The sequence below is a fragment of the Triticum dicoccoides genome, chromosome 2A (assembly GCF_002162155.2).
Source record: "Triticum dicoccoides isolate Atlit2015 ecotype Zavitan chromosome 2A, WEW_v2.0, whole genome shotgun sequence".
In the NCBI taxonomy this organism is placed as follows: domain Eukaryota; kingdom Viridiplantae; phylum Streptophyta; class Magnoliopsida; order Poales; family Poaceae; genus Triticum; species Triticum dicoccoides.
In genome coordinates, this window is record NC_041382.1 from 427,865,942 (window position 1) to 427,890,062 (window position 24,121).

Here is a 24,121-nt window from a genome sequence, read left to right on the forward strand (position 1 = left end):
ACTCAGGTGAACCTGCTCCTCTGACCTGTTCTGGCTGTCACTCTGATCAGACATATTGCAAACACTGACAGCAGACCCTGTAAATAGATATAGATGAGATAGAGTGGATGAGCATCACAAAATGCAGAGGTTTTTGCAAAAGAATGAGTCAAAAACTTAGTTTTAGTTTTCCATAGAAAGCATTTCGGATCAACCGATTTGTAAACTCGGTGATACCGAAGCAGCTGTTGGAACCTAAACTAGTGAACTCGGTTAGACCGAGTCACAGTTCGGTTGCACCGAGACTGCTAGGGTTTCACAAAGTCCTGAACTCGGTCACACCAGTTTGCAATTCTCGGTCAGACCGAAAATTACATGTGCAATGGCCTAGCCGAATCGGTGGTACCGAGTTCCACAACTCGGATGGTCCGAGATGGTTTCGACGGAAACCTAACCCTAAATTTTCAATTCAACTCTAATCTATGGAGTGTTTTGACTGGATAAGATCGTTTCAATCGTGGTAAGAATCATAGTGAACATAATGTGCTAGGAACCGGATTGAGGATAGCACAGTGATCAAGTTCATACCCTAGTTCGGCGATGAACTTGCTACGGCGGCAACGGCGGGGAAGAATTCCGTTGACGGCAGCGGGGACCAGCGGCGGGAGGCAACTAGCGACGAGGAGGACGATCCGGAGTCCCAGGAGGCAGAGTGAGCTATGCGCGGGCGAAGGGGTTTCGGAGAAATTTCCAAAATTTTGCCCGTGGATATATATAGCTCGACCCTGTCGGTGTGACCGAGTGGGACAACTCGGTGGCACCGAGATTCATAACTGCAAGCAGTTACTGAAACTCGGTGTGACCGAAAGGTTCAAATTGGTTGCACCGAGATTGAAAACCTAGATCGACTTAGTGATCTCGGTATGACCGAAATGGATGAATCAGTCAGACCGAAACGCACAAAGAAGTTTTGGAAGTTTAAGTCTATGACGAATCGGGGACTCTGAGTGCTCCTCACACAGAGTGGTTCGAATCTGACTTGATCAAATTTTGTGATGTAGCATGAATAGAGTTTAAGACGAGAAAAGCATAGATAGCTAGAGAGGGTTCTTAGGCATTCTTGTCCATCCACTTGGCAAAAGAAAAGAAAACCAATCAATCAAAACAACAAGTGGATGTCCTCGAATGAGTAAAATATGCAATCAACATGCTCACACAATAAAATGGCAATTGAAATATGTGGCAAAGCATGCACAACCAATTCTAGGATCTATCAAACAATTTGCGATGACTAGGTCATCTATATATGAGTATATTGACTTAGGAGTCAAATGAGAACATTTGATCATAGGTCATACTCATCGTTTAAGCACAAGTGGGATTACCACTTTTACATAAAGCATTGTTGTGTTCACACCATTAGAGTTGCTTTACCTCAATTCTTAGAGTAAAGCTCCCCCTAGATGTGAGATCCCCCCTAAGAGGGATGAACTGACCTTGGGTTTTGTCGATGATGACTTCATGTAGATGTTGAAGATGTGGATGCTCAATGTTGATGTAGATCATTTCGAGCTATCCATTGGAGTGAGTTGCACTTTCAATACCTACACGGGTTAGTCCCACAAGGAACAAACAAGGATATCCATAGACATAAAGTGATGCACACACAAGATGATGTCTATGAAAGCTTTTAGGTTACCTTGTCCCTTGTCTTACCAACGAGAGGGTTTGTGACTCCTTGAACTAGTGCAAGATGTGGAAGTTGATTGCACTTGTTCTTGCCAAGATGATAAGAGTGAAGTATGTTGGTGGAGTCACCCTCAAGAACTCTCTAGTTCTTCTTCTTTGGGATCCACACCATCTTGATGGGAATCCTCGGTGTTGTAGTTGTACTTGATAAAGTGGAACTTGAAGTAGTCTTGGGAACCCACTTGACCAAGGCCTTAGGAGCTTCTTCAAATGCATCAATTTCCTCTTGAAGCTTGTCCTTGCCTTTTTGCTTGTGGTCTTGTGGTGGAAGATCATCTTGAGCTTGTGTCCCTTTGAAAGAAGCAGGATCATACTTCTCTTGTTGAGGAACAAACTTTGTCTTGGGGTATTGATCTTCTTCCCACTCAACTCCATTGGCATTGAACTTTCGTTCAAAACCAACACCTTGATTCTTCCGGTGCCTTCCTTGCTTGCGTACAATTTCCTCGAATTGCTTACCTCCGGCAAGGCTCTTGTAAACACCTTTCTCTATAATTCCCTTCAATAAGCTATTTTCTTGCTCAAGTGTAACTTGGCTAAGAGAATCATTAGTGGAATAAAGAGAACTACTAGAAGCAACAATATTGGATTTAGCATGATTATTGTTACTACTAGAGGAAGAATCTTTCTTGTTCTTGTTACTAGACTTGACTTGAGGCATGTAAGTGGATAAGAGTAAACGCTTGGCAATGTAAGAAGAACTTTTCTTGCGAAGATCATCATTGATTGCTTTTAAGAACTCATGCTCTTGCTCAAGGTTGAGCTTTTCAAAGCGTAATTTCTCATGAGTCCTTAAAAGTTCTCGATGATCTCCTAAGATAGTTTCATGAGCTAACTTAAGAGTGTTTAGTTCTTTAGTTAGAGACTCAATCTTCTCCTTATCATTGTCATTCGTTTTATCTTGATTAGCATGATTAATTGACATTTTATCATAGTATTCATCACTAGACTTGTCAACAAGTAAATCATCATCACCTAACAAGTCATCTTCATCACTATTGAAATCAACATACTCGGGGTGTGATACCTTTGGGCCTTTAGCCATGAAGCATATTCCAACTCCTTCATTTGGTGAGTCAAATATGTCGTAGGAGTTGGTTGTCACAAGTGCTAGACCGGCAACACCTTCATCTTGAGTATATTCAGAGTCGGAGTGATAGCTTCTCTCGGAGTGGTTGTCGGAGTCGGAGCCAGATACCCATTCACCAACATGAGCTTGATGTCTTCGTTTTGTGTAGCTCCTTGATGACTTGTCCTTTCTTTCCGAATCCTTGCTTCTCTGTGAGGGTCTTCGTTCATAACGATCATCTCTACTCCTTCTTTCTCTAGATGGTGATTCTTCTCTTCTACTTCTTCTCTTGGGAGAATCTTCTCTTCTCTTATAGGGGGCCGTACACTCATTGGAATAGTGTCCGGTCCTTCCACAATTGTAGTAGTTTCTCTCTCGACTAGAAGATCTTTTGTCATTGTAGGACCTTGACTTGGAGCTTCTCTCTTTGCTTCTACTCTTGTAGAACTTGTTGAAGTTCTTCACCATTAAGTTCAATTCTTCATTGAAGGTTTGTTTCTCACTTGATGATGTGGGGGCTTCACATGAGGCTTTATAAGCACCACTTGATTTGTTGTGAAGTTCCTCTTTATCCTTGAGTGACATCTCATGAGCAACAATTCTTCTGATGACTTCCGTTGGCTTGAGATCTTTGTAATTGGGCATCATTTGGATCAATGTGCACACGGTATCATATTTTCCATCCAAGGCTCTTAGGATCTTCTTGATGATGAATCTATCGGTCATCTCTTCACTCCCTAAGCTGGCAATCTCATTTGTGATAAGAGCAAGCCTAGAGTACATTTCAGCAACACCTTCACCATCCTTCATTTTGAACTTGTCAAGTTGACTTTGAAGCACATCCAATTTGGATTCCTTGACGGAGTCGGTACCTTCGTGCATATCAATCAAAGTATCCCAAATTTCCTTTGCATTCTCAAGACGGCTGATTTTGTTGAATTCTTCGGGGCACAATCCATTGAAGAGGATATCACAAGCTTGAGCGTTGTATTGCAGCATTTTCAACTCTTCCGCGATGGCTTCACGGTTCGGTTCTTTCCCGTCAAAGAATTCACCTTGCAAGCCAATACACACAATAGCCCAAAAGGCGAGGTTATGTCCAAGAATATGCATTTTCATCTTATGCTTCCAACTAGCAAAATTAGTGCCATCAAAGTAAGGACCTCTACGGTGATAATTTCCCTTGCTAGACGCCATACTCTCCTAGGTTGTGAAACCAAGGCTATGACCGCCAAAAGCTATGGAAATCAAAGCAAATGGAGACAAAAGCTCCGATACCACTTGTAGGATCGAAAGTATGCCTAGAGAGGGTGATTAGACTACTTGACCAAATAAAAATCTAGCCTTTTCCCAATTTTAGTTCTTGGCAGATTTTAGCTATCTTAGTACAAGTCAAGCAATCTCCGCACAATTCAAGCAAGCATGCAAAAGAGTATATGAGCAGCGGAAAGTAAAGCATGCAACTTGCAAGAATGTAATGGGAAGGGTTTGGAGGATTCAAACGCAATTGGAGACACAGATGTTTTTGTCGTGGTTCTGATAGGTGGTGCTATCGTACATCCTCGTTGATGGAGACTTCAACCCACGGAGGGTAACGGTTGCGCGAGTCCACGGAGGGCTCCACCCACGAAGGGTCCATGAAGAAGCAACCTTGTCTATTCCATCACGGCCGTCGCCCACGAAGGACTTGCCTCACTAGCAGTAGATCTTCACGAAGTAGGCGGTCTCCTTGCCCTTGCAAACTCCTTGGTTCAACTCCACAATCTTGTCGGAGGCTCCCAAGTGACACCTAGCCAATCTAGGAGACACCACTCTCCAAGAAGTAACAAATGGTGTGTTGATGATGAACTCCTTGCTCTTGTGCTTCAAATGATAGTCTCCCCAACACTCAACTCTCTCTCACAGGATTTGGATTTGGTGGAAAGAAGATTTGAGTGGAAAGTAACTTGGGGAAGGATAGAGATCAAGATTCATATGGTTGGAATGGAATATCTTGACCTTAACACAAGTGTAGGTGGTTCTCTCTCAGAAAATGTGTATTGGAAGTGTAGGTATGTTCTGATGGCTCTCTCCACGAATGAAGAGTGGGTGGAGGGGTATATATAGCCTCCACACAAAATCTAACCGTTACACACAATTTGCCAAACTCGGTGGGACCGAATGGTTAAACTCGGTCGGACCGATTCAGCAAACCTAGTGACCGTTAGGATTTTCGGTGGGACTGAGATGCAACTCGGTAGGACCGATATGGTTAGGGTTAGGGCATAACGTAATCTCAGTGTGACCGATTACACAAACTCGGTAGGACCGATTTTGGTAATAAGCTAACCAGAGAGTTGGTCAGGTAAACTCGGTGGGACCGATTCGCTCATCTCGGTGAGACTGAAGTGTTACAAAAGGGAAACAGAGAGTTTACATTGCAATCTCCGTGGGACCGATCGCTCATCTCGGTAAGACCGAAACGCTATGAAGGGAAACAGAGAGATTACAATCCCATCTCGGTGAGACCGATTTGCCTAGGGTTTGTGGCAGTGGCTATGACATTTGAAACTCGGTGGCGCTGGATAGAAAGAATCGGTGGGGCCGAGTTTGACTTTTGGTTTAGGTCATATGTGGGTGTGGGAAGGTAGTTGAGGATTTTGGAGCATATCACTAAGCATTTTGAGCAAGCAAGCCATTAAGCAACACCTCATCCCTCCTTGATAGTATTGGCTTTTCCTATAGACTCAATGTGATCTTGGATCACTAAAATATAAAATGCAGAGTCTTGAGCTTGAAGCTTGAGCCAAACTTTTTGTCCTTAGAATTTTGAGGGATCTACTTTCCTCATCCATGCCATGCCATTCATTGAGCTTTTCCTGAAATATTAATCTTGGAATAATGTTAGCTCGATGAGCTATATGTTGTTAGGAATTACCAAAACCACCCAGGGATAGTTGCACTTTCAAAGTGGTATTGGTAAGATTTAGCTGGTCAGATCTTACCTGTTAAGTCCTGGGGGGTAGTCACTGGGGTACTTCATCTGGGCCAGAGCCTGCACCATGTCGGCGGCGGCGGCGGAGGCGAGGTGTTCCTCCGGGACAACACACACAGCGGCCATCGCGCCATGAACCGCCATCAGCTCCTGGCGGGGGAGATTTGGAGGCATGAGGATGTTTCGCAGGCGCCATTTAAGCAATCAGGCGGGGGACGTGATAGAGATCGGTGGGTTACCTGACTAGATCCGAGCAGAACGTAGATGTGGTTGCGGCGGCGGTGGTTTGAGATGCCGATAGGGGGAGGCGCGAGGGAGGGGGAATACTGAGGGGAAGGGGATGTGGTTGGAGGAATAAATTCTGAAATCACGCGCCTAATGAAAATTTTGGTGCGAAATTTGAAACTTGGGCGGGGGAAACACACAACGCAGACGAAGTGCATAAAATACTCGTGTGCGAGAAAAAAGAAAGTTGGCAGATCCCGTCTCCAAAAAATGTAGACGTGTACTTGATTTCTTTCGGTCAATGATACACCTAGTTTATTAGGAAATATCGCACATGTAACTGACTTATGGGTCATTAACGCAAAAAACGCAGACGGGTACGGCATAGAAACCGTGTGTTTTGTGATCTTCTAATGATTAACGCAAAAAAACACACGGGCACACATGCTAATCAATGCTCAAAGCCCTCAAAGGATGCTCTTTCTGACATTGTACGTTAATACTACAAACTTAAAGTACCACTGGTAATTTGCTCTAATACTACAAACTTAAACTACTTCTCACATGCTGCCATCAGGGCATGCTGGCCAGACGCCGGCTTTCTCCTTCCCGGCCTTGTAGGCGGCAGCCCACCGTGCTTCGATCTCCGCCAAGGTCTCCTCACCACGGTGTGCGGCCTCTTTTTTCTTGCAGCGGCGGGACTCTCTTTTCTTGATTGCTTTCTGCCTTTTCCGCTCCTTCTGTGCGGCTTGGGCTGCCTCTAGATCCACCACCCATTCGGCCATGGCAGCCTCAAAGTCCGCCCATGTAACTGTCTGGCCGCCGACGGCGATGAACTCGGCGCAGCGACATGCCATCACTTCCTTACCATGTGTGCGGTCGCGGGCGGCGAGGAACACGGTGCGACGGGATGCCATCACTTCCTTACCAGTTACTGTGTGCTGCCGTGCCATGGACGACGCCTGGAGAGAGCTCTGAGACGGAGGCGCCGGGCAGCCGTACAGTGCGGTGGTATTCAAGAGCTCAACCACAAACAATAATAGAAATTTGGTTTCCCTTACAATTTTGCTCGTTCATTATCGCACACGGTTCATCTCCATCGCTTTCAGAAACAGTGTGTGCTGATCCTATTGTGTGTTGTGTTATGATTGGCTGGAACCCCAGCCACGCGTATCGCGCATGTGCACCGTTGGATGCGCCGCGATTGAACGGTGATCCACTTCCCTCACATCACACCCGTGCACGTGTAGCTGGATTGGATTTATATGCGCTAAATGCCTAGAAAATGCACACAATCCCCTAAATATGGTAAATGAGCCCGGAAAAATGCCAAATTTGAACACGGTGATTTGTAGGGTGTATGTTCGTCGTAGAAAAAAAACTCCAGGGCAAAGAACGAAGAAAATTTGGATTCCCCTTCAATCTTGAGGATTTCCCTTTCGAAAGCGTGAAACTTCCTCGGTGATGGTTCGATTTATGAAGGGCGTGCATGACAACATAAGCCAAACCTTCTCAAATTTTCACCAAGGCATGGTGAGGTCATACCATGGAACCATGCCAGGCGTCATGTTTTTTAAGCATTTATTTCATTTTTTCTATAGTTGAAAACCCAACAAATAGACATTTGTGGTTGACTATTGCCACACATTTCATCGAAATATCTGTTCATTCCTTGTAAAAGGCATGAGAATTTACTAAATGGCACGAGCATGGTTTTCTAGGCCGTTCTTGTGGACCCTTTCATGCATTGATTGTTTGAACTTGAATTATGCGCATTAATGCCTAGGAAATGCACATAATCCCTTCAATATGGCAAATGAACCCGGAAAAGTGCCAAATTTGAACACGGTGATTTGCAGGTTGTATGCTCATCATAAAAAAACTCTTGGACAAAGGACAAAGGAAATTTGATCCCCCTTCAATCTTGGTGATTCCCCCCTCGAAACCATGAAACTTCCTCCGTGATGGTTCAATTTATGAAAGGTGCGCATCACGACATAAGGAAAACATTCTCCAATTTTTACCAAGGCATGGTGAGGCGATACCATGGCACCACGCCAGGCGTCATGTTTTCCAATCATGTGTTTCATTTTTTGTATAGTTGTTAACCGAGTAAACAACGCGTTTATGGTTGACTATTGCCACACATTTACTTGAAATATCTGCCCATTCCTTATAACAGACATGAGAATGTGCTAAATAACACGAGCATGGTTTTCCAGACCGTTCTTGTGCACCTTTTCATGCACCAATTGTTCAAATTTGAATTATGTCCATTAATGCCTAGAAAATGCACATAATCCCCTAAATATGGTAAGTGAGCCCGGGAAAATGTCAAATTTGAACACGTTGCATTTGAGGCGGTATGTTGATCGTTGGAAAAAAACTGAATGACAAACTAGGACGGAAATTAGGATTCCCCTTCAATCTTGGGGATTTTCCCTCTCGAAAGCATGGAACTTCCTCGGTGATGGTTCGATTTATGAAGGACATGCATGACGACATAAGCCAAACCTTCTCAAATTTTTACCAGGGCATGATGAGGTCATACCATGGCACCATGCCAGGCGTCATGTTTTTTAAACATTTATTTCATTTTTTCTGTAGTTGAAAACCTACAAACAGACATTTGTGGTTGACTATTGCCACACATTTCATCGAAATATTTGTCCATTCCTTGTAAAAGGCATGATAATTTACTAAATGGCACGAGCATGGTTTTCTAGGCCGTTCTTGTGGACCCTTTCATGCATCGATTGTTTGAACTTGAATTATGCGCATTAATGCCTAGGAAATGCATATAATCCCCTAAATATGGCAAATGAACCCGGAAAAGTGCCAAATTTGAACACGGTGATTTGTAGGTTGTATGCTCATCATAAAAAAACTCTTGGACAAAGAACAAAGGAAATTTGGATCCCCCTTCAATCTTGGTGATTTCCCCCTCGAAACCATGAAACTTCCTCGAATGACGGTTCCTTTTATGAAAGGCACGCATCATGACATAAGGAAAACATTTCTCCAATTTTTACTAGGGCATGGTGAGGCCATACCATGGCACCACACCAGGCGTCATGTTTTCCAACCATGTGTTTCATTTTTTGTATAGCACGAGCATGGTTTTCCAGACCGTTCTTGTGCACCTTTTCATGCACCGATTGTTCGAATTTGAATTATGTGCATAATTAATGCCTAGAAAATGCACACTATCCCCTAAATATGGTAAATGAGTTCGGAAAAATGTCAAATTTGAACACGTTTCATTTGAGGTGGTATGTTGATCGCTGGAAAAAAACTAAATGACAAACTAGGGCGGAAATTGGATTCCCCTTCAACCTTGGTGATTTCCCTCTCGAAAGCATTGAACTTCCTCGGTGATGGTTCGATTTATGAAGGGAGTGCATGAAAACATAAATCAAACCTTCTCAGCTTTTAACCAGGGCACGATGAGGCCATACCATGGCACCATGCCAGCCGTCATGTTTTTCAAGCACATATTTCATTGTTCTATAGTTGATAACCCAGTAAATGACGCATTTGTGGTTGACTATTGCCACGCATTCCATTGAAATCTCTGCCCATTCCTTGTAAAAGGCTTGAGAAATTACTAAACACCACGAGTATGGTTTTTCCAGAACATTCTTGCGCACCCTTTCATTCACCAATTGTTTGAATTTGAATTATGTGCATTAATGCTTACAAAATACACATAATCCCCTAAATATTGTAAATGAACCCGAAAAAGTGTCAAATTTGAACATGGTGATTAGCAGGGTTTATTTTCATCGTAGAAACAAACTCATGGATGAAGGACAAAGGAAATTTGGATTCCCATTCAATCTCGGTGATTTACTATCGCACATGATTCATCTCCGTCGCCTCTGCGAACCGTGTGTGTTCACTCACACATGCAAAAGGAAAAGAAAACCCTCGCCCACTTCGTCCCCACTCACTCGCCGCGGACTCCTCCGCAACTCTGCACCCTAAGCTCGACGGCCGTTGGCGGCGGGCGTAGGTCGCACTCCAAACAACACCGGATTTCGCCTCCACCGCTTTCCGCCGCCTATTTGCACCGACATTCTAGGCTCTGGTCGATTGGGTTTTTTTTTGCGGGATTGGGCTGGGGATTTTTCTCATGGAGAAGGTAATCAACTTAATTAGCAAAATATTCACTCATCTCTTATCGCAGTCCGTCCGTCGCTGTTAATCAACCGACGGAAATCCCCGTGGAATCATTTTTGTTCTAGCTGATTCGTTGGTGTTCATTCATGTGTGCACAATGCAAGCACAAATTGGACAATTGTGGTCGTGGCCAGTCAGAAACGAAGTTCTATCTCACCATTCCGGATGACTTCAGGGAGCGCTCGGTATGTTCAATCTCAACCTACCACGGTCGGCATGGCCTAAATTTGTGAACATATATCGTCTATCGCTACATTATCTATATATTTGCATCAAATCTTTGTTACATTATCTATTTATAATTCTATATTTTTGTACTTTGCTTGCATCTATATATGGATATGTTCTATTGGTTACTCCCATATTTACATCTTGCTTGGTTATTTTAATATATCTAATTTACGATCTTAATTTTCATTTCAAGAAGTATATCCCTTTCTTTGCAAGAACAGGAGTAGAAGGAAATCTTGGGCTTTACTATGCCGATGACTCCCAAGATGTCATTTTGACAACACAACATGGATTTACAATGACGTTAGCATAAAACTTGATAAAGATGGTCATTCCTATTTTAATGCGGACCTTTGGAGAAAAATGTCTAAGTGTTATGAACTGAAAGCTGGCAATAAAATTCTAGTGCGTGCACCACAACCTGGTCTAATTAACATGGATGTTTACTTCCCCAATGTCATCAGCCGATCAAAGTTTGATTTAGGTTAGTGTCCTTTCAACTTTCTCCATGCTGTCATATTACTATTTAAGCAACCAAATGATCACTATTTAAGCAACCAATTGTGATATCATATTCTGACTCTGTTCCTAGGCAGTAACAAATTCTGTTTACCAATTTATGCGCACTATATATTCTTCTGCCATGTTCTGAATAAATAATACCTTTCCACCTTTTAAGCAGGATATGTTGGATGCATAGTGAACGATCTGTATGTTACTAAGCGTATCAAATTTCACTGGAAGGACTTGAAGCATGTCATAAACTTTGTTGATAATCTGACAGAGATAGCACAGCGTATGAATGCTGGATTTTGGATGGGATTAATTAGACCTATGGTGCACACACTGAACAAGACCAATTGTGTGCACAAAGCGCTGGTAAAAAGTCTTATTATAATGTTGATGCTCATAAACTATAAATATCTTCAACGATATGTTACAATTGTTTTTTATTCTACATGTCAACAAAAATTGCCCCCTGTAGCCATTCCTGGATCGATTTCCCGACGTGGTCGAATTACACTTGTGTCTGCTAATAAAGCCAAAGTGATTGCAAGGTACTACATTTCCCGCAAAAATGGAACCATTCAAATTAACAAGTTCTCGCTTCTCGTGGCAATGCATCCATATTGGAAAATTGGAGACACTGTTCTACTCCTGCTATACCAAGGCACAGGAGGGCTCTTCCTTTTCATTGACGAGATGCCGAGTCGCCGTGATCAAGCTGCTTCCAATGGATAGTTGTGGTTGTTGGCCCTCAGCCTCTTAAAATGTGCTAGTTGTTACTATATATGTTAAGTATGTAGATATGGACCATATGGTTGTTGGCCCTTAGCCTCTTAAAATGTGATAGTTGTTACTATGTTAAGTATGTAGATATGGACCATATGGTTATCAAAACCGTGTTACGAAGATCCTCCTTTTGTCGAATAGTGTAACCACTATATATATGTTACTCAAATATTGTTACTCAAGTTCATAAATTTTCATGGAAAGTATTAGTATTGTACACAGTTCATTGAGTTTAAGTGTGTGCCCGATGTCCAGAAGGCATTTGCATATTGACTGTCCATATTGCAAATTCACACACATGTTCACATAAGGAAACGTATGTGTAACATACTAATCATCGCACACGAGTACTCGCAGACGCATCGTGTGCGATACTCCTAGCCACCGCAAGCAACTAGTTTGCATTTCTCAAAGTTTTTTGTACACAAAGAATCACACACGAAGTAACTGTATTAACCGTCTGTGTTGTAATTTCTCATCGCAAACAGTTCATCTGAGTCGGCTGTTTGCCACGTATCACACACATCTTGTTTACATGACTCGTTTGTGTTCTTTTGGCTCATCACAAACAGTTCATCCATGTGAACTATATGCTGCATATCACACACATCTTGTTAAGTTGAACCGTTTCTGTTGTGTTCCCTAATCGAAAACAGTTCGTCCGAGTTAACCGTATGCCGTATATTACACACACATTGATATGGCTACCCGTTTCTGTTGTTCTACCTCATCGCAAACAGTTCGAATGGATTAACCGTGTGTCCTGCATCGCACACACATTGCTATGGCTGCCCATTTCTATTGTTCTGCCTCATCGCAGACAGTTTCAATGGATTAACCATATGCGCTGCATCGCACACGCAACTAAAATCTTAACCGTGTTTGATGCACCCATCATCGCAAATGTTTTGCACCTTCTTTGACGATTTTTTACACCACCGTTTGCGATTATTGCATTGCACACAGTTTCAGTGAAGGGTCTCTGATCATAGTGTCACGTTAGCAGTCTCCTGCAGTAGTGGATGGACAGACCCAATCTAATCTTAGTATCAGCTCAGGGGTCCTGGGATCCTGTAGGAGCAGTGCCAAGTGCTTCATCTTCACGGCTTGCACACGCCAAATCTGTGTAAAAGGCATAAAGTCGGCCAGTGTTCGCAAGAAAAAGAAATGGTGGAAATACACTTAACAAACTAAGAGTGGAGGTTACCTTGGCAATAGGCTTGGCATGACTTAAATCAAAGTCTTCGGACATGGAGGGAAAGGTGTTCTTCTTGGGCTTGAACAGAAGCCTCCACATCCTGCCGAGGTCCACTCCTCGGAAAAACTCTAGATCACCGCCCCGTCTTCCGACTTGTACTCCCACATAGGAGCAGCTCAGATCTGGAGTGGAAGAATGTGGCGATGGAGTATCACATGGACTATATACAACAACTGGACACCCATGCCAACCACGGCCTTGAGCTTGCCCTAAAGCGCCTTCACTTCCTTCTAGTTCCCCCAGTCGAGTCCCTTGTCTGTCCAAGAGAACAACCTCCTTGGTGGCCCAGCCGAGAAGACATGGACCTCTCCTTGATTCTCCGAGGATTGGTCGGCCGCATAAAACCATTCTTGTTGCCAGAGCTTCACCGCCTCGACAAATGTGCCCTCCGGTCAGATGACATTGGTGACTTTACTGATCATGGCCCCACCACAATTTGCAAGCTGAGAGCCACAACCCAAAGTGTGGTTCGATGCGATCCCATACAAAAGATTATGAATGTGGAGATGTGGAGAATCGAGTTTGGGGCGAGATGGTGGAAATCCAGCCCATCATAAAACATGAGATCCCGTACAAAAGGATGAAGGGGGAAAACCCAGACCTCGGACGAGGTGGGAAACAAAGATTACCCACTCCCCTTTGTGAGGGGTGGGAACGACAGAAGTCGAGCGGTTGCGCCCGCCTCAACAGGGGATTGACACCTGACCCTAAGGGGAAGATATCCATCAGCCCAGAGCATCGTGATGGTGTTGGTGATGACATTAGAATGCATCCACTTCCCTCCCTTTCCGGCCATCTTTGGTAGTGGGGGAGAAGAAGGGAAGAGTTGTAGCTCAAAACAGATCTCAGAGCCATTGGCTTGCATGAGGTTCTTGCCATTGGAGCAAGCTGCAATGGGAGCGTAGGTGGAATCAATTCACCATTTCCCTTTTTATAGGTCAGTCAAAGATCAGGGTCGCTTCACCTCAAAATGAAGGCGTCATTCCTCAAAACATTGTGCAGTATATGTGACAGATATTAAGGTGTTATTTCATTAATGATATCACTAGAAATCCGGGGACACGATCTCTTTTGATGAGGCGTACCAATGGAAACGGGTTGGGGCCATGCCACACCCAATAATGTCTATTGACGAGATGGTCTTGAAGGAAATATGCCTTAGAGGCAATAATAAAGTTGTTATTTTATATTTCCTTATATCATGATAAATCTTTCCCTAATAATAAAGTATGGATTGACTCCGTGAGTTCAGCGTCATAATACGCTTTCGCCCAGTCGTAATATGCTTTTAGGATTCGTATAGACAAAATCGTAATATAAACGAGGTGGTACTAATAGCATGATGTTAGCACGTTTTCACCGTCACGTCCTTTCTACACAAAGGTCGCTGTACTATTTAGTACTCCCTCCATTTCAAAATATAGTGCGTCCATGCTTCCTGAGGTCCAACTTTGACCATAAATTTAACCAACGAAACCGACTGCGGCGGGAGAAAAAATTGTATAATTGAAAACTTCTTTCGAATACGAATTCACTGATATAACTTTTGCTCCCGCCGCAATCGGTCTTGATAGTTAAATTTACGGTCAAAGTTAAAGCACGAGAATAGAGGAAGCACTACATTGCAGAATGGAGGGAGTAATTCGGCCCGCAGTCCTCATATTAACTGAACCTGGAGCGGTACGAGTGATAGAATAGAAAAATAAACCCAGCCTTCCTCTCGATCTCATCTGGACATCCAGCCCAGCCCCGCCCAGCCCCTCACAGCCGGCCGCCGCCGCCTCCTACCCCGCCGCCGCCGCCTCCTACCCCGCCGCCGCGCCTACCCCTACACCAAGTGCCAACACACCCGCGCCCATCCACTACCGGGGACCCGCGGCCTTCTACCGCCGGCGGCACTCGACGTCGCGGCCATTGGCGGCTCCCCGACCTTGCTACCATGGCGCCTCCGGGACTCCTCCCCGCTGCTTCCACCTCGACATTGGTTTCCCCAACCCCGCTGGCTTCGCCACCAGCCACTCCTTCTAGGCACACTCTATCTGCCGTCGGACCCATCCGCCTGGTTCCAATGGTGAACATCGCCGCCACCCTATTGTGAGGCGAGGTGATGTTCTTCGAACTGCCGGCTTGATTCTGCCTAGGTAAATTCTTCTTTCTACTGTACCACTTCATAGAAAAATTTGACTGCCTAAAAGTTCCCCAATTTGGTACACTTTTTTTATCAGAGTGAGCTTTTCAACGGAAATTATACTTTGATCCTATCCAATCTTACTGTGACAGTAATATATTCCCCTTTCCTTTATATGAAGGGGAGCCTTGGCGCAGTGGTAAAGCTGCTGCCTTGTGATCATGAGGTCACGGGTTCAAGTCCTGGAAACAGCCTCTTGCAGAAATGTAGGGAAAGGCTGCGTACAATAGAACCAAAGTGGTCGGACCCTTCCCCAGACCCTGCGCAAGCGGGAGCTACATGCACTGGGGCTGCCCCCTTTTTATCATGTTGTCATTATATTGTAACCGTGTGCAAGTGTGTTCAGTTCAACTAGATGTAACTCATTGACATATGAGATTCAGTTCAACCTGATAATCTTGAATTTTGCTTCACAATTTAAAATGTAGTATTAGACCTAGAGTTTTTATGTATTACAGAACCTGTCCTATAAATATGCCAGTTACAAATAAAGGTGATATTGATGTGGAAACGCAACACACATGTAGTAGATGAATTGTATGAAGTAAATCGCCTTGGAATGATGGTTGCTGAATGTTACAATTATAGTCATCTACCTGGATGACCTTCAAGCACCAATAACTTAATCCTTTTAGGTTTTGTTCTTCTTTCTTCAGTACAAACATAATATTGTTTGGTGCTTCCCAATACTTGGATGTGAAAAATAAAGAAGTTTTACATTTTAAGAACTAATAGATTTTTAACAAGAAAATATGGTCCAAGTGGGACTACTACTTCTAAATATTTTGTCTTTCACAGAAGGGGATATCATACTTCTCCTAATCAGGATTGTTGTGTAACGGAATGATGGTAGGATGGTAAGTAACTACATCCTTTTTTGGTATGGCAAAGAAAAAAATACATCTTACCCATTAGATGATTTGCATCTGCAGCTGAATAATAATGGAAGAAAAAGGAGTACAGGCTTTACCTAATGTACCTACAGCAACAATGGGTTGCCCCGCCAAACATCACTAGAGGACTAGGAAGGAAAACGGTGATTTCTCAATCAGGTTCTATTGGCCGTTCTAGCATTAGCATCATGAAGATTCTGGAACAGTGCACGACATGCCCAATCCCAAGGTCTTGCCTTAGCTGGTGAAGCACATGAGCTGGTGTCAAGCAATATCCCCTGTATACTTTGTCCTTGTGTTCTTTCCAGGTATGCATCCATATCAGCTGCATCAGGGAGCTCCATGCACAGTGGTACTACTTCCGAACGTGTAGAACATGCAATTGTATGTAAATCGCCTTGAAATGATGGTTGCTGAATACTGCGTTATGCTTGATAGTCATCTACCTGGACGACTTCAAGCGCTAATAGGTAAATCCTTTTAGATTTTGTAGTTCTTTTCAGTACAGAGATAATTCTGTTTCTTGCTTCCCAATTTTTGGTCGACAAAACAGAGAGGCTTTACATTATAAAAGTTACAGTAATAGATTATAAGTAAGAAAATAAGGTCCAAGCCAGACTCCAACTTATAAAGGTTTTGTCTTTCACGTAAGGGGATATCATACTTCATCTAATCATGGTTGTCGTGTAACCTAATGATGGTTAGTTACTACATCCATAGAGAAAATGAACATGGAGATATTCTCATGTCCATAGTTTCCAGCGATGAGAATGGGCTACCCGACATTGCTCGGCTGCTGAAACTGAGCAAACTTTGTGTAGTTATCCATGGTAGAAATTCCTAGTTAAATTATCTATTTCGCCAAATTGAGAAACTGCATACATGCCTTCGTCAATGCGCAATCGAACAGCCGTCAGGTGGTGATGAGAGGACTACTAAAAGCAAGGGAAACACACTTAAGTTTGCTATCCACAGTTTCTTCAGAATCTAAATACCAGTGGCATCACAAGTGGGCTTCTCAATTAATCCAAAAGACCCATCAGGTTGCAAAGATAAAAACAATGAACAGAACATATCTGAAAGCGGCCCGAGCATCCTCTACTACTTTCATTTAGATGTTATTTATCTTGCTGTGTTGACATATTTTCTTCTTCCGTAGATGCAAAGCATCCAGGATGTGATCAATCATATGCTGGAGAATGGCATTGAGACCTTACTTCACTGGATAATGGCATTTATATGCGATTCCAGTCCTTTCACAGTGCAGGTGAACTGGAAATTCTATCAAAGACAACTGTCCTTTCTTCAGTGTACATGCATGATATTACATGATTAAACATACCATTTTTAACTTCATTTAGTTGTCTATATTATGCTCTATGTGCTATTACCAACAGAAATAGTGTTACCTCCGTACCAGGCCTTCCAAATATCTTATATTTTGGTACAGAGGTAGTACTTTTAGCCTGCAAAGCGACTTCTATGCCCATTGTGGCAATAATGTGTTTGCACCACTGAAGAGATAACTTATTTTTTTCATTGTAAGAAACACATCATGTTTCTTCCCCATCATTTAAGTGTGTGCCATGTTATCTTTGTTCATGTTGCTGGCTGTACATTTTCAGTATTCTCAGGATATATCTGATTATGATGATGTTCCGTACTGCTCTGGAGCCGGCAACTTTTTGGACTGCTCGATGTTTATAACCAATGAGACTACTTTTTTGGTTGTTGGCTGGAGCTATCACTATGACTGAAATTTTCTTTTCACCCAAGTAAATTTATATGGTCATCAAAAACCAACGACAGGTCAACACTTGTCAGCAGTTTGCAATTTGTATTACAGTATGCCTAAGCCAATGTTCAGACAATGTTGTTTTAGTTAGGAAATGTAGAAAACATGGTCATGATTTATGTAGATTGGACAGTCCCTTCAAACTGCAGTCTTTGATCTAGAGTGGACAATCTAACTATATGTTTCCTTTTAGAAAATGACTATATGTTCCATGAATTCACTGCTTATTTTGGCCAGATCAGGTTAAACTAGGTCTTGATTTCAAGGTTCAGTTAAGGCAGTTGGTGCAGGTTTGTTTGCTGTAATACTAACTGTGCTATTTAGACAGAGACATTTGCTCTTTCTCATTCCTCGACATTTTCCTTTGCTACCAAGATTTTTCATTCTAGGTTGTGGAAAACGCATGTAGCGTTCCTTCTACAAGTCGTCATGAGCTGGGACATAGAAGAAGAGAGCCGACGAGAAGTCGCAAAGCGGTTCGCTCCGGTGTCGCTGCCAATGGCGCTGCACAAAGTGCAGATTGCAGGCTAGATGCGTACAAATCCGTCCCTACTTCCACGACGTGGAAGCAAAGGAAATTTAGTCAATTAGATAGTATATTTGGTTATGAAAGTTATCTTTTGTGTATGCAGTTTTGCCATCATTTTGTAAAAGCTTTGAGTTTTTTTATAATGTAATTGTCTTACTAATCACACTTTTAATTGATTTGTGCCAAGGCTAATAGCCAAGTTATGCACAAACTGTTCATGTTTCCTTGATGACTGCTATTGTCAGAAGATTCTTTTCAGCATTTAAGTAATACCGATCCCACTTTCAGTTATGTGTGCAAAGGCCAGTAGCAAAATAATGACTCCTCCTTGCTGGTCGGATATTTCCTACTTCCAGGATATCTCATTATGCTTTCCGCAGCATGCTGATTTGTGAACGAGAACCTACGTGATCACCCACCCTGATTTGTGAATTCGTAGTCACATTCAGACACAGGTATCTCTACTCCTAATGAGCAGTTTGTGAATAGTCCGCGCGGTTTATTTTTGCTGGTTTATTTTCGTCATCCTTCCACCTCCGTTTTATTTTCGTCATCCTTCCATCTTTGCTTACTCGGTACCCTCCAGCGAAATAAACCGGTGCCAAAAAAAACCCTAGGATCGATCCCTCGTTCCCACAGCAGATCGGTCTCCGCCGCCAACCAGACCTTCGCACGCCCGATCCAGCCCTACGCCCCCTCCGCGGCCGATCCATCCTGTTCCGCGGCCGATCCATGCCCTATGCCGCCGCCGATGCCTCCTCCTCCACCTCCATTCCCAAGCGACGGCGCCCGCGGCCGCGGCCTTCTCCCCTAGCCACCATGGCTGCAGATCCACTCACGGCCGGTCGTCTAAGCTGCAAGCATGGATGGATGGATCCAGGAAGGTATCCTTCCTCCCTGGGTGGAGCGAGCTGCACATCCCGTTCGGCCCTCTGGAGCCGGCCATCTCCGCCTCCTCCTCGCCGTCGCCGCCGCCGGGGATCGTGTCTTCACCAAGCGCGAGCTCCGCCCCATCCGACCGACCGCAAAGGGGTGAGTTTTCTTCATCCCAAAGCCTCCTGATTTGCTTACTGCACTCTTGCCATTCCGATGGAGACTAACCTCCTCTGGCCGAGCCCCAACTCTGCATCTCTCTCCCAATTACCCTCACCCCGTCAGTTTGCTGCAGGTTATCCATTGTAAATTTTCAAGGAAATTCAAATGTTCCTCTTCTGGCCGATTGAAGGTAATACTTGGTCCAATTTTGCCACAAAAAATAATGCTATGTTGTCATAGTTATACGTATATGCTTATGAGAATTTTCATGTTTGTTAGATTAAAAAAACTGTATTTTCTCCTTTTAGCCAGTGGTTAATTTAGCAGAGCATTAGCATAGTATTGGTCTGATCAGCGAGACGATGATCACGAAATCCTGTTGATAATCAAATCAGCAAAGATAGTAGCAGTTTCCAGTGTAACTTGTTGTGTCCTCAAATCAGCAAAGATAGTAGCAGTTTCCAGTAGACCTTTTCTACTGCAATAGGAGCTTCAGGCAGGGCATTGATGATTTGACGATGATATTGGTTAACATATTGATTTGTTAATATTTTTTAAGTGTAAAAGTTAAATGTAATCTGCACAAGAGCCAAACCTGCAGAAGGTTAGAGTGCGTGCAGCTGTTTCAGAACCTAGGGAAAACTAGCCTAATTGGTCTATTTAATATTTAGTGAGACTGTCCATGCACTTTTAGCTCTACTCACCACTAAAGATATCTACAACTTTCATGTTGAACGCATAGTTTAATTCAAACAGTAACATGGTCCAAGTCCGCATACAAGGTTACTATACACAGAATCACATAAAGATTAATTTTTGGACTGTGAAACTAAATTGGACTGCTACTTTTAAACCGTACATCAAAATAGTGCAAATAGATAGTCTATAGAAAGCATGGGACGTATCTCTCCTTTTTTTTGCGATTGATCTCCACATTATGTTTGGAGTCCAAGTCAAAATTATGCAGTTTTTTGATAGAGGATTTGAAAAGACCGAATCTGTTTAGTAGGTGGATTACCCAAAACAGTTGACTTCATCCAACCCAACCTCACATCACTGTGTAAAGTTTGTAGCACTTATTTTATATGCAGAGCACTTGTGAACTAGGATTTTGACCAAAAGATTTTGAGTGTTTTATGTGAGCTTGCATTGCAGGGATACTTGAAGCTAGGGCAATCCAAGTAAGATAGCTTCATCCTCAGGCAACAGGTTTATGTTATCTTATCATGGAGTCATTTTTAAGTTTGTGCCCAACGCCTTCATCCTTAGAATGGCTGCCCAGATGGCAAGCCACTGTACTCAGGCGACTGCCGCGCTAGGTATTCTCGACCACTGCTGCAGTTTTTCATTGCTGTGCTTATTCCATTTGCACCAACCTTGCTATTTAGTAATATGAGCGTCTCTGTTTCTTCTACTACAATGACATGATAAGATTACCTTATCCCTTTCAGCAGGGTGCTCCAACTTTTGATGCCGGCGAAGCTTTTGGAATGATGGCTACATAATTTGTTAGTCTCCGGAAGCTTAATTAAACTGAGGTAAATATGCCAGATTCTTTTGTCAAATAATAACATGACTGTCTATTTTGTTCTCAGGACCAATATCTGTGCCTATCAATAAAATTTTGAGAGTAGTTTTTGTTGCCTCTATGTAACCCTGATAGCAGCTTTTCTGAAGGTTCAGATGTGTGGCAAAGGATTTCAATTTTCCCGTTTACACAAAGGAAACTTGAGGAAGGTTCAGATTTCTCATGCTCGGTGCTGTGCTCTCAAGGTTACATAGACAAAAATGCCTCCTATTTACACAACGGCAACCCGACGAAGGTTCAGATTTCTCATGACTGGTTCAATGGGTATTTCATGCCTGTGCCATCTTAATTATTAGGAAAATGTAGTTTGTTTTATAGCTGACGATGCTCGATGCTTTTTTACCTCAGTTTAGTAAATGCTTAGTTTTAGCTCATAAACTACATGGCAAATAGGATGACGGGGCGGGTCGGGAGGCGGGGAAAGCCGTCCATGGCGATCCTGGTGGCATTGCTAATGGCGCCAGTGGCACTGCCGCTCCTCATGGTGCCCGACACGCTCTCTATGCGAGGCTCCAACGGCGTGGATCGCGGCGCCGCCCTGTCGCTCCCATGCCCGTGCTTCACAGATCCGTGTTTGAGTCATGCATACCTTTAGCTGCCTCCCCTCCAATGTCCACGACTCTGATATACCGTGTTTGTTAGTCTTGACTGGTGTTTGTTCTCCGTATTGTTGTGCAGGAGGCTGGAGAACAGCAGGGAGAAAAGGGAGTCGTGGATGGAGGTTCTGTACTTCTGTTGTATCAACATCTTCTCCATGAGTCTTTTGCCCCCACTCTGTTTTTGCTTTGGGCCGAAACGTCATCGTCTTGATTCTTTACGTGGTTCATTGGCTCAGACTTGTCCTACATGGCCGAGTGAGATCGAGGCTAGCCGCCGGTAATGTTCTTCTCCCGTGCAAGTTCCGCACTGCATTGAAGCATCCAACACATGGTGAGACATCTTTTTAGCTTTTAAAAAACGTGCACCATCCTTTCTCATCCAACATATTTTTCACCCCTGATTTGTGACCTCCTAATGAACATGAAGATTCATATGCTAGCTAGAACACAATATATATTTGAAAGCAATATTTTCTGATGTACTATCTGATGAAATTTTATTTTCGGAGACGTTCATTCATAATTTTGACGACCTCTTGATTCATGTCATTAGTAGTTATTTCAACAGAACAAAGATATTTTTTAGCACTTTTCAGATAGGAAATATCCCTACGGAATATTTTGGACAATATACAACATGTTCTGTGGGCTTGAAGAAAATATATAACATGATATGTCACATACTTTATTGTTAAGTTACAAGAATAGTTGTGGACGCCATCCAATTTTACATAGATTTCTATTTGTTGTGCACTGATATTTTTGTAGTGTGATGATATAAAGAAGGAATGTACATTATAGGGTGTTTGCTACGTGCTACATATATCTTACTCAATAGCAGTTAGTCAGCTTATATTCCAGTAATGAGAAATGGCACAATCATCTCGTGCCATTTCGTGGGAGCAGTAGAAGTGACATCTATGCTATGGTCTGAAGTAGAAGTGTAGAACACTAATTGTATGCTATGGTCTGAAGTAGAAGACATTAAGGTGGTTCAGCTATCATCCGAGCATTCAAATAGGCAATGTTCTGTCCGCTAGAACGCATCAAGTTTTTGGTTGATGTTCATACTTTTGCGTAATGTTCCTACTTTGGCTGCGCACAGATGTAGCTACGTTACAGGTGGGACATCAGCCAAGTATGTTTCGAGGTGAGACATCCATCAAGTTTGTTTGGAGGTGAGACATCCAGCAAGTTTGTTTGAAGCATGTGCAGACCTTCTCACAGATGTTTGTTCATATATAAAATTGACTATTCCAAATAGTACACTGATAATTTTGCCGAACGAATCTTATTTGAAGCAAATAAGGGCCTTAGAAGAAAATAAGAAAGTAAGTTCCCCTTGCACCGTTGCACGTATTTAGTAGATTAAATATGTTTTTCCTAAAAAAGATTTTTTTATGAATGTTTGTGTTTGCAAGCACTTGTTTGAAAGCCATTTACACTTACTTTTAGATGTACCTCCTGTTTTTGAAGTGAAGGCCATTTACACTTACTTTTGGGTGTACCTCCTGTTTCGAACCCATTAACTTAGATTCTGTTTTAATTTGTGGATATATATTCCTTCAACCAATTGTTCTTCGATATTCTGATGGTTATAAGAAAAATGTAAGTTCTTGTTTAGGATTTACATTGAGTAAAAGTCAACCTTGCTTAGCGTTTCAATTGAAGAATTTGTAACAAAATGCTCAACAGTAAGGAAAAGTGTGTTTCGTTTGTTGTGTGTATCTGATTTGATTAGCACCTGAAATCTTGTTGAACTGATAAGGTTGTACATTTTCCAAATTGTTTGTCGGAAGGGTAATTTCTTTTATTGCTCATGAACAGAAATTGTGCAGTCCAGCTCCACTGTGTCCAGCTCATCTGACCATGTGCTCCACTGCATCTAGGTCAGCCGATCTTGTGGCAGAGCTACACTGACGCAAGAGCAAATAGTTTTACAATTTCTTTGTTGTTCCTTTGTACTGGATAACTGTGCATTTTTAGAGGTGTGAAGATGTAATGCAATAACAGTAACTGGGCGTAGGCACATCCGTCTCGATAAGCATTATGGGAACGGACAAAGGCAAGGCATTCCAATATAAGAAATGGATGAAGGCAAGGTATGTCATTCTAAAAAAAGGCAAGGAAACCAGGATGCTGCATTGCTTAATGTCCAGTTCTCTACGCTTTCCCTATAGCAACCTTTTTTAGATCTTATGAGTTGTGTTTTCCTAACAAAAAAATGTCCATATGGATTCACTGAAACAAGATTATATTATCAGCAATTTTGTTTGCATGTAATTAATTACTGATAGCCTATGCCTCACACGACTATTTTTTTCAGTTCAGTTGTATCCTTCAGTATGGGTGCAATGAAGTGTGGATAGACAAACACATTTCTTTTACTGTGATATCATTGACCTTGTTGATTTATATTTTCAAAACTGATAGGAATGAAATCCATATGAATCTTGTGATGCCAAAGCTCTAAGTGCTGATGATTTAAATTCCTATTAAAAAATCCTTAAATAGAAAGTGGACCTTATAGCGGA

General features: G+C 42.7%; 2 long non-coding RNA genes across 7 annotated transcripts; both read left to right on the forward strand.

Moving 5' to 3' along the window:
• Positions 1-14,736: 14,736 nt before the first annotated feature.
• Positions 14,737-18,589, forward strand: LOC119354795. The gene is made up of 4 exons (XR_005171272.1): positions 14,737-15,101; positions 15,947-16,005; positions 16,081-16,511; positions 17,201-18,589. It is a non-coding gene; the product is annotated as an uncharacterized LOC119354795 (long non-coding RNA).
• A 442-nt stretch (positions 18,590-19,031) lies between these two features.
• On the forward strand, positions 19,032-23,870 carry LOC119359430. Of its 6 annotated transcripts, XR_005172536.1 has the most exons (10): positions 19,032-19,397; positions 19,534-19,590; positions 20,556-20,719; positions 20,852-20,938; positions 21,078-21,223; positions 21,382-21,709; positions 21,824-21,918; positions 22,693-22,765; positions 22,889-22,918; positions 23,415-23,870. It is a non-coding gene; the product is annotated as an uncharacterized LOC119359430 (long non-coding RNA). The 6 variants fall into 6 exon arrangements; XR_005172533.1 differs by lacking the exon at positions 22,889-22,918 and having other exon boundaries at positions 21,067-21,223; XR_005172532.1 differs by lacking the exon at positions 22,889-22,918 and having other exon boundaries at positions 21,078-21,252.
• Positions 23,871-24,121: the final 251 nt, after the last annotated feature.